Source organism: Pseudophryne corroboree, chromosome 2 (genome assembly GCF_028390025.1).
Source record: "Pseudophryne corroboree isolate aPseCor3 chromosome 2, aPseCor3.hap2, whole genome shotgun sequence".
NCBI classification, from domain to species: Eukaryota; Metazoa; Chordata; class Amphibia; order Anura; family Myobatrachidae; genus Pseudophryne; species Pseudophryne corroboree.
The window spans coordinates 122,115,414-122,133,318 of NC_086445.1; the positions used below are offsets into that span (position 1 = coordinate 122,115,414).

At 46.5% G+C, this 17,905-nt stretch overlaps 1 protein-coding gene across 1 annotated transcript in view; it reads left to right on the forward strand.

Annotated features, from left to right (window-relative positions):
• Positions 1–17,905, forward strand: part of SGCG (sarcoglycan gamma) — a 356,819-nt gene that overhangs the window by 6,953 nt on the left and 331,961 nt on the right. The gene's annotated exons all lie outside the window — the stretch shown is intronic.

A 17,905-nucleotide genomic window follows, 5' to 3' on the forward strand; every position in this document is an offset into this window, starting at 1 on the left:
TCCCGGCGGTCATGTGACTGTCACTTAAGGATCAGGTTCCTCTGACGTTCCAGTACGTATTTCTCTGCTATCTCTAACCCTCCCTCTAGTATCTAACCTATGCTGACCATGCTAGCCCTTTAAACTGGGACACTCATGAATTACACAGGTTCTGTGGCTGGCTGACTTCAAGCCTGCATGTCACCTGGTTTTAATCAGCCACAGAACCTGTGTAATTCATGAGTATCCCAGTTTAAAGGGCCAGTATGGTCAGCCTATCTAACCTTAACCCTAACCTGACCCTGAAGCCTAACCCTAACCCTCCTGCCCACAGCATAACCCTAATGATGACATTTTAACAGTGTCAGCATCATGACTTTCAACATTGTGGTGCCGACATTACGAATGTTGACATTGTTATTGTGGACCTTTTGACTACATCCTGTGTATGGTATTTCCTTTAACTGAGGTTGGTAAGGGATTCTCCGTAAGAGGCAGGAGTTCTCATTTGCTTATACATTCACGGGGTAAGGTTTTACAGACTACAATGCTCTACAAAGGCTCAGCACTTACCAACAACGTAGCACCTTTGCTGACAACAGAACACAAGAACCTCTGCTGCTCGGGCAGAATCTCCCAATTAACCTGACTTAAGGAAACACCAGACTGATGAAAGCGCAACATACAGTAACACTAAAGTACTGTACCATGAGTTTTTATAGTATTTCCACAACAAAGACTGTAGGCTCACGGATGTACTATCACACTGCGTAGGAAACTGCCAGTAAAGCTTACAGAGTACACAGACTCTGTCTCCACATTTAATATCAATTAAATGCACTTAAAATACCATTGGTTACATAGCTGCGAGTTACGGTTCCTTTGCCATAGAAACCACCCCTTCCCCATTTATTGGGACAGGTTATGAGATTCACATACGCTGGGTTAGGCAGACATTTATTTATTATTTATTACCAGTTACTTATATAGCGCACACATATGCCGCAGCGCTGTACAGAGAATATTTGGCCATTCACAACAGTCACTGCCCCAGTGGAGCTTACAATCTATATTCCCTACCACATGTACACGCACGTTCATGCTTGGGTTCATTTTGTTGGGAGCCAATTAACCTAACAGTAAATTTTTAGACTGTGGGAGGAAACCAGAGTACCCAGAGGAAACCCACGCAAGCATGGGGAGAATATACACACTCCACACAGTTAGGGTCATGGTGTGACTCGAACCCATGACCTCAGTGCTGTGAGGCAGTAATGCTAACCATTACACTGTCCATGCTGCCCCACAGTCAGGTCCTTGCACAGTCAGAGGCAGGCAGCAAGCAATGTTAATAACCACAGGGTCAGTAACTGGGAACCAAGCAGGTGACAATAGCAGGAGACAGGAGCAGATCCTATATGTACCACTGCTAGCTGGGGAGAGGCAGGGTTATGAAGCCATAGGACAGTTGTAAATGGGCAGCACCTCTGGTGAGAGTGAGGTACTGCACCAATTATAAGCCTGACACAGCTGTTCTTTTTCGTGTCAGCTTGTCGACGACCCACTGCTAATATGCCCTCCTTTACCTCCTTTTTAGTATCCCTGTCCCTTTCACACCTCTATGGTCTTCTCATTAGGTACAGTATGCATTCAATGCCTCATTCGCAGCCCCTACTAATACATTAACTAAATATTAAATGTTAGTTTGAAGTAAAGTGTGAACGTGGTTAATGTGAATTAGAAATTTATAAATTGTTAAAATTCTTCTTGAACATCAGTATTATTATCAGATGTAAATTGGTCTACTATTTCTATTGCAGCGTCGGCATATTTTTCAATATTTAATGTCCTTCTAATAAAATCATGAATAACCCTAATCAGATCATGTGGTTATAGTTTTCATTAGGAGTTGCCTGTTCTGGGGAGGTAAAAGAAGACGCAGGTGTGTGAGCCAACAAAGGGGGTAATTCAGATCTGATTGCTGGGCAGCGATTTTTGCAACCCTGCGATCAGATAGTCGCCGCCTACAGGGGGAGTGTTTTTTCACTGTGCAAGTGTGCAATCACATGTGTAGCAGAGCTGATTTTGTGCAGTCTCTGCGCAGCCCAGGACTTAATCAGCCGCTGCAATCACATCAGCCTGTCCGGGACCGGATTTGACATCAGACACCCTCCCTGAAAACGCTTGATCCCGCCTGCGTTTTCCTGGACACTCCCTGAAGACGGTCAGTTGCCACCCACAAACGGCCTCTTCCCGTCAATCTACTTGCGAACGCCTGTGCTAATGGATCCTTCGTACAATCCCATCAATGACCGTGATCCCCGTAGCTGCCACATGACACGCCAGCGCAGTTCGGTGCATACGCATGTGCAGTTTGGATCTGATCGCCCGCTGTGCGAAAAATGCACAGCAGTGATCACATCTGAATGACCCCCAAACAGTCTTAGGGGCAGGTTCAATTAGCTACAAACTAGGTAGCACAATTTAAGCGCAATGACCAATCACGGCTAGATTTGCATGACATCATCCAATCACTATTAGGAATGTTTAACCTTATTTTAGGGCAGAATAGATGAGCCAAGTGATTCTTCTCTGCCGCCAAATTCTATGTTTCTGTGTAAAATTATATGGAAACTTCCTTTAAAAATTGAACTGCCAAAGAGCAAAGAAAAGTTTTTCTCAACCACGATTTTATTCGGAAACTTTTCATGCAAACATGAACTGACAATTTACAAGCTTCGCATTTTTATTTGTAATAAATTATCCTTTATGGCATCCTACTGTAGGTTCATTTCTATTGGGTTACACTTCTTCTGTTGCTGCTCTCAGAATAACAGTCTATTGCTCCTAAAATACTATAGCACAGCACCAAAACACCCATTAATACTTATACCACGTTACAGGCCCGAGTGTCACGCTTCTGCGGCATTATTCTCCCTTTCATATGGTTATGCAACAATCGCATACCCTCCAACATTTTACACAGAAAAATCGGTACAAATTTGAAAAGGGTGTGTGGCCACGCCCCTTTTGCTATACTTTCAATGGAAGTGTGGAGAGACAAAAATCGGTACAGACCATTAAAAAAAAAACGGTACTGTACCTGCCAAAAAGGTACAGTTGGAGGGTATGCTATCGGCCAAACAAAGGGGTTTATGTACTAAGCCTAGGAGTGAGATTCATTGGACGGAGATAAAGGGGTAGGTATACTATGCAACATTAGGGGGGAGAAGTGGTATTGGTGCACATTATGTGTGCTGTTACCGCTTCTCCTCCATGTATGAAGGAGGAGATGTGTGGCACATGACAGGAGCGCTATTCTGCTATCTGTAAGATTGAGTTCCGAAGTGCGGGCCAATGTTTCACTGACCGTTCCGACAACTGCAGCTATAAATTTTGACAGCTGCAGGTGTTGTTGCCCCATACACCACAGCCAGAGACAGCTCTGTCCCTCACTGCTGCGGCTGCCGGGCTGCATGTGAGATCTCGCGAGAGTAGCGAAATCTCGCACATGCACAGTGGAGCCGGCCTGGGGGTGAAACACGGTGCATCAGCTGATGCGCTGTGAGCTCGGACAGTACCTAGACACACACCCCTCTTCCCTGATGGCGAGTTTTACCTTCTGAGACAGCTTTGTCTCCGTCTCTACAGTGGGTGGACGCATTCAAGCCATAAGCATTTCAATAGCATCTACACTTCCAAAGTGGGGGAAATATGTTGTCCTTGTAAGGGGACATCCTCACATAGGCAAAGTTTACAGTATCCTATGCAGACCTTGATGTAAGCAAAAATACACTTGTTCTTTTTTAGTACAGTGGTGTGCAAGTATGCTCCCATGTGAACACCAGTCAGCACCATCATCACCAGATATACCTACTAGAGATGAGCGGGTTCGGTTCCTCGGAATCCGAACCCGCCCGAACTTCAGCTTTTTTTACACGGATCCGAGCGACTCGGATCTTCCCGCCTTGCTCGGTTAACCCGAGCGCGCCCGAACGTCATCATGACGCTGTCGGATTCTCGCGAGGCTCGGATTCTATCGCGAGACTCGGATTCTATATAAGGAGCCGCGCGTCGCCGCCATTTTCACACGTGCATTGAGATTGATAGGGAGAGGACGTGGCTGGCGTCCTCTCCATTTAGATTATAAGAGAGAGAGATTTACTGGAGCTTAGGACTAGGAGGAGTACTGTAGAAGTGTAGAGAGTGCAGAGAGTTTACTAGTGAGTGACCACCAGACAGTGCAGTTTATTTAATATATCCGTTCTCTGCCTGAAAAAAGCGATACACACAGTGACTCAGTCACATACCATATCTGTGTGCACTGCTCAGGCTCAGCCCAGTGTGCTGCATCATCTATATATATTATATATCTGTCTGACTGCTCAGCTCACACAGCTTATAATTGTGGGGGAGACTGGGGAGCACTGCAGTGCCAGTTATAGGTTATAGCAGGAGCCAGGAGTACATAATATTATATAGTGAGTGACCACCAGACAGTGCAGTTTATTTAATATATCCGTTCTCTGCCTGAAAAAAGCGATACACACAGTGACTCAGTCACATACCATATCTGTGTGCACTGCTCAGGCTCAGCCCAGTGTGCTGCATCATCTATATATATTATATATCTGTCTGACTGCTCAGCTCACACAGCTTATAATTGTGGGGGAGACTCGGGAGCACTGCAGTGCCAGTTATAGGTTATAGCAGGAGCCAGGAGTACATAATATTATATTAAAATTAAACAGTGCACACTTTTGCTGCAGGAGTGCCACTGCCAGTGTGACTGACCAGTGACCTGACCACACTGACCACCAGTATAGTTAGTAGTATACTTATATTGTGATTGCCTGAAAAAGTTAAACACTCGTCGTGTGACTTCACTTGTGTGTTGTTGTTTTTTTTTTTATTCTATAAAAATAAAACTCATTCTGCTGACAGACAGTGTCCAGCAGGTCCGTCATTATATAATATATAATATATACCTGTCCGGCTGCAGTAGTGATATATATATATTTTTTATATCATTTATCATCCAGTCGCAGCAGACACAGTACGGTAGTTCACGGCTGTGGCTACCTCTGTGTCTGCACTCGGCAGGCAGTCCGTCCATAATTGTATACCACCTAACCGTGGTTTTTTCTTCTTCTTTATACATACATACTACTACGACATCTCTTTATCAACCAGTCTATATTAGCAGCAGACACAGTACAGTACGGTAGTTCACGGCTGTGGCTACCTCTGTGTCTGCACTCGGCAGGCAGTCCGTCCATAATTGTATACCACCTAACCGTGGTTTTTTTTTCTTTCTTCTTTATACATACATAGTTACATAGACATCTCTTTATCAACCAGTCTATATTAGCAGCAGACACAGTACAGTACGGTAGTTCACGGCTGTGGCTACCTCTGTGTCTGCACTCGGCAGGCAGTCCGTCCATAATTGTATACCACCTAACCGTGGTTTTTTTTTCTTTCTTCTTTATACATACATAGTTACATAGACATCTCTTTATCAACCAGTCTATATTAGCAGCAGACACAGTACAGTACGGTAGTTCACGGCTGTGGCTACCTCTGTGTCTGCACTCGGCAGGCAGTCCGTCCATAATTGTATACCACCTAACCGTGGGTTTTTTTTCTTTCTTCTTTATACATACATAGTTACATAGACATCTCTTTATCAACCAGTCTATATTAGCAGCAGACACAGTACAGTACGGTAGTTCACGGCTGTGGCTACCTCTGTGTCTGCACTCGGCAGGCAGTCCGTCCATAATTGTATACCACCTAACCGTGGTTTTTTTTTCTTTCTTCTTTATACATACATAGTTACATAGACATCTCTTTATCAACCAGTCTATATTAGCAGCAGACACAGTACAGTACGGTAGTTCACGGCTGTGGCTACCTCTGTGTCTGCACTCGGCAGGCAGTCCGTCCATAATTGTATACCACCTAACCGTGGTTTTTTTTTCTTTCTTCTTTATACATACATAGTTACATAGACATCTCTTTATCAACCAGTCTATATTAGCAGCAGACACAGTACAGTACGGTAGTTCACGGCTGTGGCTACCTCTGTGTCTGCACTCGGCAGGCAGTCCGTCCATAATTGTATACCACCTAACCGTGGTTTTTTTTTCTTTCTTCTTTATACATACATAGTTACATAGACATCTCTTTATCAACCAGTCTATATTAGCAGCAGACACAGTACAGTACGGTAGTTCACGGCTGTGGCTACCTCTGTGTCTGCACTCGGCAGGCAGTCCGTCCATAATTGTATACCACCTAACCGTGGTTTTTTTTTCTTTCTTCTTTATACATACATACTACTACGACATCTCTTTATCAACCAGTCTATATTATTAGCAGCAGACACAGTACAGTACAGTAGTTCACGGCTGTGGCTACCTCTGTGTCTGCACTCGGCAGGCAGTCCGTCCATAATTGTATACCACCTAACCGTGGTTTTTTTTTCTTTCTTCTTTATACATACATAGTTACATAGACATCTCTTTATCAACCAGTCTATATTAGCAGCAGACACAGTACAGTACGGTAGTTCACGGCTGTGGCTACCTCTGTGTCTGCACTCGGCAGGCAGTCCATAATTGTATACTAGTATCCATCTCCATTGTTTACCTGAGGTGCCTTTTAGTTGTGCCTATTAAAATATGGAGAACAAAAATGTTGAGGTTCCAAAATTAGGGAAAGATCAAGATCCACTTCCACCTCGTGCTGAAGCTGCTGCCACTAGTCATGGCCGAGACGATGAAATGCCAGCAACGTCGTCTGCCAAGGCCGATGCCCAATGTCATAGTACAGAGCATGTCAAATCCAAAACACCAAATATCAGAAAAAAAAGGACTCCAAAACCTAAAATAAAATTGTCGGAGGAGAAGCGTAAACTTGCCAATATGCCATTTACGACACGGAGTGGCAAGGAACGGCTGAGGCCCTGGCCTATGTTCATGGCTAGTGGTTCAGCTTCACATGAGGATGGAAGCACTCAGCCTCTCGCTAGAAAAATGAAAAGACTCAAGCTGGCAAAAGCAGCACAGCAAAGAACTGTGCATTCTTCGAAATCCCAAATCCACAAGGAGAGTCCAATTGTGTCGGTTGCGATGCCTGACCTTCCCAACACTGGACGTGAAGAGCATGCGCCTTCCACCATTTGCACGCCCCCTGCAAGTGCTGGAAGGAGCACCCGCAGTCCAGTTCCTGATAGTCAGATTGAAGATGTCAGTGTTGAAGTACACCAGGATGAGGAGGATATGGGTGTTGCTGGCGCTGGGGAGGAAATTGACCAGGAGGATTCTGATGGTGAGGAGGTTTGTTTAAGTCAGGCACCCGGGGAGACACCTGTTGTCCGTGGGAGGAATATGGCCGTTGACATGCCAGGTGAAAATACCAAAAAAATCAGCTCTTCGGTGTGGAGGTATTTCACCAGAAATGCGGACAACAGGTGTCAAGCCGTGTGTTCCCTTTGTCAAGCTGTAATAAGTAGGGGTAAGGACGTTAACCACCTCGGAACATCCTCCCTTATACGTCACCTGCAGCGCATTCATAATAAGTCAGTGACAAGTTCAAAAACTTTGGGTGACAGCGGAAGCAGTCCACTGACCAGTAAATCCCTTCCTCTTGTAACCAAGCTCACGCAAACCACCCCACCAACTCCCTCAGTGTCAATTTCCTCCTTCCCCAGGAATGCCAATAGTCCTGCAGGCCATGTCACTGGCAATTCTGACGAGTCCTCTCCTGCCTGGGATTCCTCCGATGCATCCTTGCGTGTAACGCCTACTGCTGCTGGCGCTGCTGTTGTTGCCGCTGGGAGTCGATGGTCATCCCAGAGGGGAAGTCGTAAGCCCACTTGTACTACTTCCAGTAAGCAATTGACTGTTCAACAGTCCTTTGCGAGGAAGATGAAATATCACAGCAGTCATCCTACTGCAAAGCGGATAACTGAGGCCTTGGCATCCTGGGTGGTGAGAAACGTGGTTCCGGTATCCATCATTACTGCAGAGCCAACTAGAGACTTGTTGGAGGTACTGTGTCCCCGGTACCAAATACCATCTAGGTTCCATTTCTCTAGGCAGGCGATACCAAAAATGTACACAGACCTCAGAAAAAGAGTCACCAGTGTCCTAAAAAATGCAGCTGTACCCAATGTCCACTTAACCACGGACATGTGGACAAGTGGAGCAGGGCAGGGTCAGGACTATATGACTGTGACAGCCCACTGGGTAGATGTATGGACTCCCGCCGCAAGAACAGCAGCGGCGGCACCAGTAGCAGCATCTCGCAAACGCCAACTCTTTCCTAGGCAGGCTACGCTTTGTATCACCGGTTTCCAGAATACGTACACAGCTGAAAACCTCTTACGGCAACTGAGGAAGATCATCGCGGAATGGCTTACCCCAATTGGACTCTCCTGTGGATTTGTGGCATCGGACAACGCCAGCAATATTGTGTGTGCATTAAATATGGGCAAATTCCAGCACGTCCCATGTTTTGCACATACCTTGAATTTGGTGGTGCAGAATTTTTTAAAAAACGACAGGGGCGTGCAAGAGATGCTGTCGGTGGCCAGAAGAATTGCGGGACACTTTCGGCGTACAGGCACCACGTACAGAAGACTGGAGCACCACCAAAAACTACTGAACCTGCCCTGCCATCATCTGAAGCAAGAAGTGGTAACGAGGTGGAATTCAACCCTCTATATGCTTCAGAGGTTGGAGGAGCAGCAAAAGGCCATTCAAGCCTGTACAATTGAGCACGATATAGTAGGTGGAATGCACCTGTCTCAAGCGCAGTGGAGAATGATTTCAACGTTGTGCAAGGTTCTGATGCCCTTTGAACTTGCCACACGTGAAGTCAGTTCAGACACTGCCAGCCTGAGTCAGGTCATTCCCCTCATCAGGCTTTTGCAGAAGAAGCTGGAGACATTGAAGGAGGAGCTAACACGGAGCGATTCCGCTAGGCATGTGGGACTTGTGGATGGAGCCCTTAATTCGCTTAACAAGGATTCACGGGTGGTCAATCTGTTGAAATCAGAGCACTACATTTTGGCCACCGTGCTCGATCCTAGATTTAAAGCCTACCTTGGATCTCTCTTTCCGGCAGACACAAGTCTGCTGGGGTTGAAAGACCTGCTGGTGACAAAATTGTCAAGTCAAGCGGAACGCGACCTGTCAACATCTCCTCCTTCACATTCTCCCGCAACTGGGGGTGCGAGGAAAAGGCTCAGAATTCCGAGCCCACCCGCTGGCGGTGATGCAGGGCAGTCTGGAGCGACTGCTGATGCTGACATCTGGTCCGGACTGAAGGACCTGACAACGATTACGGACATGTCGTCTACTGTCACTGCATATGATTCTCTCAACATTGATAGAATGGTGGAGGATTATATGAGTGACCGCATCCAAGTAGGCACGTCACACAGTCCGTACTTATACTGGCAGGAAAAAGAGGCAATTTGGAGGCCCTTGCACAAACTGGCTTTATTCTACCTAAGTTGCCCTCCCACAAGTGTGTACTCCGAAAGAGTGTTTAGTGCCGCCGCTCACCTTGTCAGCAATCGGCGTACGAGGTTACATCCAGAAAATGTGGAGAAGATGATGTTCATTAAAATGAATTATAATCAATTCCTCCGCGGAGACATTGACCAGCAGCAATTGCCTCCACAAAGTACACAGGGAGCTGAGATGGTGGATTCCAGTGGGGACGAATTGATAATCTGTGAGGAGGGGGATGTACACGGTGATATATCGGAGGGTGATGATGAGGTGGACATCTTGCCTCTGTAGAGCCAGTTTGTGCAAGGAGAGATTAATTGCTTCTTTTTTGGGGGGGTCCAAACCAACCCGTCATATCAGTCACAGTCGTGTGGCAGACCCTGTCACTGAAATGATGGGTTGGTTAAAGTGTGCATGTCCTGTTTTGTTTATACAACATAAGGGTGGGTGGGAGGGCCCAAGGACAATTCCATCTTGCACCTCTTTTTTCTTTTCTTTTTCTTTGCATCATGTGCTGATTGGGGAGGGTTTTTTGGAAGGGACATCCTGCGTGACACTGCAGTGCCACTCCTAAATGGGCCCGGTGTTTGTGTCGGCCACTAGGGTCGCTAATCTTACTCACACAGTCAGCTACCTCATTGCGCCTCTTTTTTTCTTTGCGTCATGTGCTGTTTGGGGAGGGTTTTTTGGAAGGGACATCCTGCGTGACACTGCAGTGCCACTCCTAGATGGGCCCGGTGTTTGTGTCGGCCACTAGGGTCGCTAATCTTACTCACACAGCTACCTCATTGCGCCTCTTTTTTTCTTTGCGTCATGTGCTGTTTGGGGAGGGTTTTTTGGAAGGGACATCCTGCGTGACACTGCAGTGCCACTCCTAGATGGGCCCGGTGTTTGTGTCGGCCACTAGGGTCGCTAATCTTACTCACACAGCTACCTCATTGCGCCTCTTTTTTTCTTTGCGTCATGTGCTGTTTGGGGAGGGTTTTTTGGAAGGGCCATCCTGCGTGACACTGCAGTGCCACTCCTAGATGGGCCCGGTGTTTGTGTCGGCCACTAGGGTCGCTAATCTTACTCACACAGCTACCTCATTGCGCCTCTTTTTTTCTTTGCGTCATGTGCTGTTTGGGGAGGGTTTTTTGGAAGGGACATCCTGCGTGACACTGCAGTGCCACTCCTAGATGGGCCCGGTGTTTGTGTCGGCCACTAGGGTCGCTTATCTTACTCACACAGCGACCTCGGTGCAAATTTTAGGACTAAAAATAATATTGTGAGGTGTGAGGTATTCAGAATAGACTGAAAATGAGTGTAAATTATGGTTTTTGAGGTTAATAATACTTTGGGATCAAAATGACCCCCAAATTCTATGATTTAAGCTGTTTTTTAGTGTTTTTTGAAAAAAACACCTGAATCCAAAACACACCCGAATCCGACAAAAAAAATTTGGTGAGGTTTTGCCAAAACGCGTTCGAACCCAAAACACGGCCGCGGAACCGAACCCAAAACCAAAACACAAAACCCGAAAAATTTCAGGCGCTCATCTCTAATACCTACCCCACGCTAGGTGCAGGAGATGTGAAAGAATTTTGCTTGCACTGTGCATGCACATGGTTACAAATAGGTCACAACAACCATTGGCATATCTATCATGGCTGCAGTGTGTGGGGTACTCCTGGACCCACACCACGCACTAAGCACCCATAAAATGATTACCTATCCACCATCTCCAGTGTCCTGCATCGGCCGGATGCTTCAGAGCAGAAGAAATCACCGGGAAAATGGCTTATCAACCATTTTCCCACTGAGTTGCGTATGCGCAAAAGAGAATTCCCAAGAACAAGCAGCAGGCGCCACTTTCCCGGACACCTGCGCTCAGTGCGTCTGTACACGGGGCCCTCTCCTCTTTTAAACCTCCCCTGACCACAACTCATGCGATATGCCCACAATACACCATGGAACATTTCTCTTGCATGCCCTGTTGCCGTCCAGTAGACACCCAGTAGTGTATGCCGCCTGTGACATATGTGCAATTTGCCAAAATTCACTTGAGGCATCCAGATCAGGCCCTTCATGGCCTAATACAGCATGGATCAATATTCTGAGAAATTGCAGTTGTCTATGAGTAGAAAGGCGCCGCCCCAACAGAAAAACGCCCAGTGCACATTTGCGACTGTATCGCAGATCGCTATCCACTCGCAGATGCATACGCAATTTCCAGAGCATCAAAGATTTGTTGCCGTCTGAGCAAATGTAAGAAGGTCTGAGGCTGCGTCTAATCTGCGACTGAGAAGGGCTGGAAGTGGTCTGCGCAGATGTCAGAGACCCTCCCCAAAAATGCCTGGGCACGCCTGTGCTTTTTCTGACACACCCAGAAAACGGCAGGTTTCCGCCCAGAAATGCCAACTTCCTGTCAGTCAAACAGCGACTGCATTGCGATCTGTATGCAATTTCTGTCACTATTACCCCTCGCTCGTGCACAGTGCGAATGCTGTGCATGCGCAGTCATTCTCTAAATGCTCAATTTGCGATTTCTCTGAATAGCGAGCCATGCTGAATTAGGCCCGTAAACCTGAGATGCTCTGTTAATGTGGTGCAAAATCGTCATCCATTTTAAAAATAGTTATCTCTCATGAGGACAACGCTCTGCTTCCTAAAACTGCTTTGTCTTATCTTGCTATAAAAAGAACTGGTAATTATTTGTGGTATTTTCCAAAGCACCCAACTCATCATATTCATATATTATTTTGTAAAAATGTTCTCCCAGGCATTATGTAATCAAACAGCAGCCAAGAGGAAAAACTGCTGATGAAGACTGAACTCACCCCCCACGTTTGCTGAACAGTGTGAGGTTTTTATTAATGCAGTGTCACAGCAGAGGGGATATTGTGTATAAGCCATATTTGATAAGCACGGTAATTGTATTTACCACGAGAGCCCAAATCCTTTTATTCTTTATGAGCTTTGCTGATGCATTGTCACTAGAATCGCGGCCACGGCTGATGAATTGCAAATCGCTTTCCATTTTTTTACATTACCCTCCAGTCTCACTGTAGTTTGCTGTCAGAATTCCTATTGAAGGCTGAGGCTACTGGCGTTCAGCTCAACACTTTAGCAAGATTTTAACATACTTATTCCTGTTTAGCGAGAGCACATTTAGAAGCCCATACTTCAATGCCACTTTTAGAGCGATTAGATGGATGCGGCCAAGGCTATTTGGAAGCAGAGTGTTTAAGACAAAACAAAACACATAAAGCTCAACATTTCGGAAACTGAACGTTTTTGCTGATCTACATTTAAATTGCTTTATTTGTAGTAGGTGTACAGTTGAAAGGTTTACGCATACCATAACTACCTCAACGATACTTTTTTCTTCCAAACTTTCTCTGAACATTTATAAAGTGTAGATGATAAAATCAATGTTATTTTGTACACTGAATTAAATAGATTTGCTTTAAAGATATAAAACTGATAAACAGTATCGCTGACTGTATTTTTGGAACTTTGCATCTTGGATAAAATGTCTGGAGGTGCGTCTAAACTGTGAGTAGAAAAGTGCTAAAAATACACATTACAGTAAATGCCAGAGTACAAATAATAAGTACTTAATACCACTGGAGCAGGTGAGATGCTAATATGAAATTTATTATTTTTATTTTTTAATAACACCAGCAGTAGCTCCTATTTACTTTAAGTAGGGGGGCTGCCGCAACCCCTGTGCCCGCGGGGAGGAGATTATAGAGGGATTCCGGGTCCCGGTACCTGCATAGTGGATTTGGCAGGTGCCGGGACCAGCGCATGCACAGACGATGCGGTGCATGCTGCAGCCCATAGAAACCGGATCGGATTAGCCTGCGCCAAAGAGAGGGAGTGGCTTCCAGCAGGAAGCCAACTTTCTGCATATCACAGCCCGGTCTGGCAGTACTGGAGGGAGGAAACACCTCCCAATGGGACTGCCTGTAATGTTTGTGACTGACAGGTAGGACTTCCAATAGGAAGTCACTGCTATTCACAGTAAAGCCAGTGCAGTCACAGACTCCATCAGGCTTCACTGACATGAGCTGAGGTGGTGGATTTTTACTTGAGGGGCCTGCAGTCCTGGTGCCCATAAGTAAAATCTGCCACACAACATTAATATGGGCATTCTAAGGGCAATTTGCACATCCCATCCAATACCTGACCAGGCTCCCTTGTTGTAGGAAGACGCAAGTGGTTGCCTGGAAAAAAAAATCGCCAACTCCACAACAAAAATCTACTGCACTAACAAAAAGAGCACGTTGGGGCTGTAAAAGATTGCAACTTGTTTCATTTTCAGTCCAACTCTGAGGAGGAAATGTATCACACCTTGGAGAGAGGTACAGTGGAGAAGTTCTATAAAGCCATCAATGTCTAACTATCATTTTAAAGGCTGTGCTAGATAAATAACACTTAGTAGCTGATAGGGTGCTATGGGCAACCTCTCCACTTTACATCTCTCCAAGGCTTGATACGTATTCCCCACAGTAAGAGTCTCAATTTTTTGTTTACCCCCTGAAAATCCCCTGTTCCCATTGAATTCCCAACATTCCAGTTGATGCTTCTTCAGGCTGGTGATGAGAGTGTGGAGCTCCACTAGGATGTCACAGCCTAGATGTCAGTTCCAGCCTGAAAATAAGTTAGTGTCCCACCCCTACTCTACACAAGGAAAAGTGCAGGGGTGAAAGGTCTGGTTTAAGAAACACCTGAAAATGGAAGGTGTCTAAGGCATTTGAGTCAGTGGTCCTGGTAAGCAAGACCACCAACACATCGACCTGTACAGGTAGAGGCATGGCCACATGTAAGGGCATGGACACGCCAAGTGGGCCATCTTGTGTGCATGATATTGTCTCCCCTGCAAGCTTGCCCCACCCTTCCCTCCTCAAATCTAAGTTCCCCTGCTAGTAAGGAGCAAGTATTAAAAACTGGTTGCTTTAAGTTGATGAAATATAAATCCGTGCCTATCCTCACACACAACGATATTATAAATAGGTTTATTCAACTTTAACCATAGGCTGCAGCTTACCCTGGATACCATTTCGATAAAATAGCTAACAATATATCGTTCTGACAGATCAGAATTATATTTTGTCCATATAGTCTAGAGATGAGCAGGTTTGGTACTCTGAGAACCGAACCCCCCCCCCCCCCCGAACTTCACGTCCCGACAGTAGCGGATCTTGCCACGGGCAAGCAGGACTTTTGCCCAGGGCGCCGCCTTCCGGAGGGCGCCGGCGCCGGAGGGCGCCACACCATGGCAAGATCCGCCACTGTGCCCCCCGCTTTGAAGGGTACCAGACGCATAGCGTCTAGTTTCCCTTCATGGAGAGGACCTTTGCTGTGCGGCGCACGATGACGTCATCGCGCACAGCATAGTGGCACAGACACTAGGGGTCATAATTGACCTCTAGTGTCTATGCTATTCTATGGGAGAGACGTAATAACGTCTCTCCCATAGATCGAGGAGAGGAGAGAAGAGCGGCGCCAGCAGAGGAGGTCTGCAGCGGTCTGGATCAGGAACGGGGATAGTAAGTATACTTTTTTTATTTTATTTTTTCTTTCAGTGGAGCTACAGGGGGCACAAATGGGGGCGTAACTGACCCCGCCCCCTTTGAAGCCACGCCCCTATACTTTGCCCGGGGCGCCACAAGGGCAAGAACCGGCCCTGCGTCCCGAGCCTTGATCCGAGCCTGGCTTGAGTCTTCCCGGCAGACTTGGAAACCAGAACGAGGCAAAACGTCATCATCCCGCTGTCGGATTCTCGAGGGTTTTGGATTCCATATAAGGCGCTGCGTGTCGCCACCATTTTCACTCCAGTCCTGGAGAGTGTAGTGAGAGGACGTGTCTCCTCAGTGTCTGTCTGTGCGGGAAAGTGGTGTGGTGACCTGCTCTTATGTGTCATTACAGTCCTGTCTTGTGCTGCATCAGTCCAGTAGTGGTGTCTTGTGCTGCATCAGTCCACTCACAATGGTGGTGTCTTGTGCTGCCATAAGCCCAGTTCTGCTGTATAAGTCCAGTCCAGTGGTGCTGTCTTGTGCTGCATCAGTCCAGTGGTGGTTTCCTGTGCTGCCATATGTCCAGTGGTGCTACTGTATAAGTACAGTGCAGTGGTGGTGTCCTGTGCTGCCGTAAGTCCAGTGGTGGTGTCCTGTGCTGCCATAAGTCCAGTGGTGCTGCCATATGTCCATGGGTACTGCCACATAAGTCCAGGAGTACTGCCGTATAAGTCCAGGGGTAATGCCGTATATGTCCAGGGCTACTGCCGTATAAGTCCAGTGGTACTGCTGTATAAGTCATGGGGTACTGCCAAATAAGTCCAGTTCAGTGGTACAGCCGTATAAGTTCAGGGGTACTGCCGTATAAGTCATGGGGAACTGCCATATAAGTCCAGGGGTACTGCCGTATGAGTCCAGGGGTACTGCCGTATAAGTCCAGTCCATTGGTGCAGCCGTATAAGTTCAGGGGTACTGCCGTATAAGTCCAGTCCAGTGGTACTGCCGTATAAGTCCAATGATAGTGCTGTATAAGTCCAGTCCAGTGGTACTGCTGTATAAGTCCAGTCCAGTGGTACTGCCGTATAAGTCCAATGATAGTGCTGTATAAGTCCAGTCCAGTGGTACTGCTGTATAAGTCCAGGGGTACTGCCGTATAAGTTCAGGGGTACTGCCGTATAAGTCCAGGGGTAATGCCGAATAAATCCAGTCCAGTAGTGCAGCCGTATAAGTTCAGGGGTACTGCCATATAAGTCCAGGGGTACTGCCGTATAAGTTCAGGGGTACTGCCATATAAGTCCAGTCTAGTGGTGCAGCCAAATAAGTTCAGGGGTACTGCCGTATAAGTCCACCAATATGGTGCATGTATTACATCTGGGCAATTTCCAGCACGTACACATACAATAAATTTGGTGGTGCAGAATTTTTTTTTAAATGTTAGAAGCATGCAGGAGATGCTGTCGGTGGCCCGAAAAATTGCGGGCCACTTTCGACATTCAGCCACTGCGTGACACTCCTAGATGGGCCAGGTGTTTGTGCCACACACTTGTGTCGCTTAGCAAAGTCATCCAGCTACCTCATTGCACCTCTTTTTCTTTTTTGCATGATGTGCTGTTTGGGGCCTAGTTTTTAAAAGTGCCATCCTGTCTGACACTGCAGTGCCACTCCTAGATGGGCCAGGTGTTTGTGCCACACGCTTGTGTCGCTTAGCTTAGTCGTACAGCTACCTCATTGCACCTCTTTTTCTTCTTTGCATGATGTGCTGTTTGGGGCCTTGTTTTTGAAATGTGCCATCCTGTCTGCCACTGCAGTGCCACTCCTAGATGGGCCAGGTGTTTGTGCCGCACACTTGTGTTGCTTAGCTTAGCCATCCAGCGACCTCGGTGCAACTTTTAGGCCTAAAAACAATATTGTGAGGTATTCAGAATAGATTGGAAATGAGTGAAAATGAATGTTATTGAGGTTAATAATACCGTAGGATTAAAATTATCCCAAATTCTGTGATTTTAGCTATTTTTATGTTTTTTTCCCAAAATCATCCAGATCCAAAACCAAAACCCAAAACGTTGAGTTTGCAAAAGCAATCCGGATCCAAAACAAGACCGGGGATCCAGATCCAAAACCAAAACACAAAACACGAAAATTGCCAGCCGCACATTTCTAATATAGTCTGTGTACAGCCGATCGCGTGTTCGGATTGGTTGTTCCCTTGGTCATTCAGTCAGGCATGCTGCACTCCCAATGAAATGACCCAGGAAACGATGGCATGCATTTGTATTACGGTGGGTAATGAATGATACATTGCGCTGTCGTCCACCGCATTGTGCACTGTGTACTTCCCATCGGTCATACTATCGGCTGGGGTGCACATTGTTCTGATTTGTAACCAGCCTTACATAACTGCTTTACTGTGGTATTACAGATGTGTCCTCTCACATCCTTGCTGCAGTCACGCTAAACAGCCCTTGAAGTCGCGCCATGCCGTGACGGGATTCGGAAGAGTCAGACGTCTGTTTTGCGTTTCACTTTTCTGTGCAAATGCGTCTTAGACATGACTTAATGTAATAGGACGCACAAGCAGCTTCTGATTAAAATGATATGCAGCATGCCTATATTCTGTGTGTAATTGCGCTGTATCTGCATCCAAACTGCCACGTTACAGTGCATTCCAGGAAAACACTGTAGCATAGCATTTTGTATGCAAATACAGTCGCAGTTATACATAGAATATAGGCATGCTGCATATAATTTTAATCATCAGAACCTGCTTGTGCGTCCTGTTACATTACTTTGCATCCAGAGGCGTATCTAGCATGGGGCGAGCAGGGCACGTGCCCTGGGCGCTGTGGAAGCCCCAACAGAGGGGGCGCCACCGGCACGGCCCGCTCACCCCATGCA